At 37.1% G+C, this 1,093-nt stretch overlaps 1 non-coding gene across 1 annotated transcript; it reads right to left on the reverse strand.

Annotated features, from left to right (window-relative positions):
* Positions 1-612: 612 nt before the first annotated feature.
* LOC113237679 lies at positions 613-817 on the reverse strand. The gene has a single exon (XR_003311055.1). It is a non-coding gene; the product is annotated as a small nucleolar RNA U3 (small nucleolar RNA).
* Positions 818-1,093: the final 276 nt, after the last annotated feature.

Consider the following 1,093-nt stretch of genomic DNA (forward strand, 5'->3'; position numbering starts at 1 on the left):
ATACTATAAATTGTACTTAATAGTGGAAATATTTTTGAGAAATGTAATGTCAGTCTTCTTAAGGTTCGCGTGGCTAAAGTTTCTATTATTTTCAAACGCTGGAACTCGGCTTCTTTTTTTAGTGAATGTAGATTAATGTAAGATTAATGCAGACTTGTGCTGCATTCGAATATTCTACATGCGATTTCAGTTAAAAAACTCACTGTAGATATTATGAATAAGAGGATTATAATTTTATTTTACAATAATTTTTATTTGGCAAGGTTGCTTAAACAAACAAAAATACGTATACATATAAAATTTTGTTTATGATGACACTAAATGTTTAACCAAACTGTACTTTGAAAAAACAATAACAAAATCTAATTATTTTGCTACCTAGTCGTTGTACCATGTTGTCCATTTTAACGATATAGTCATTTCGATATCTAGTCGTTTTGCTACCAAGCCATTGTCAGTTAAAATCTGTGTCGCTTTGCGATCTAGTTCTCATGATGATTGTCATTTTGAAGATAGTCTTTTTATGATACCGACCCTAATAAACTATAGAGGCAAATTTTTAAATGTGTGGGAGACATGTATTGGTAAATTTAAAAGGGGTTCAAAAAATTAACCACTCAGAAAGCGACAACGCCCCACCCTCCCCCACTCGCATGAGGGAGCGAACGATCATCGAGGGCTGATGGTGATCCACCATCGCCCGCCTCACGCTCAGGGCGCCGCGCCACGTCTCATCTTCGTGGCTAACAGAATCTCACGTATTGTGAAACTCGCTTGAAGAGCTTACTATAGAAATGATCCTATGAAGTAAGGTCTTAACTTCGCTTTTACACCCGAAACTACTTATACTCCGCATGTAACAAAACGATAGCGCGTTTCAGGATACAACTAATGCCATCTAGTGGTGTTTCAAGGTAACTATTTGCCGCCATTTTAAGATGGTCGTCCGGCGTCAGTAACAACAAGCTACTTGCGTAGGAGCACGTGGAATTATGGCGTTAATTGAAATGCGACCCTATTTCGTTTGTGATAGAGAACATTAAGTGATATTAAGTGACGAACTCGCTTACAATGTGAATTTCGATAAAGAGTG

Source organism: Hyposmocoma kahamanoa, unplaced genomic scaffold, assembly GCF_003589595.1.
Source record: "Hyposmocoma kahamanoa isolate Upper Pololo Valley unplaced genomic scaffold, ASM358959v1 93, whole genome shotgun sequence".
Classification (NCBI taxonomy): Eukaryota; Metazoa; Arthropoda; class Insecta; order Lepidoptera; family Cosmopterigidae; genus Hyposmocoma; species Hyposmocoma kahamanoa.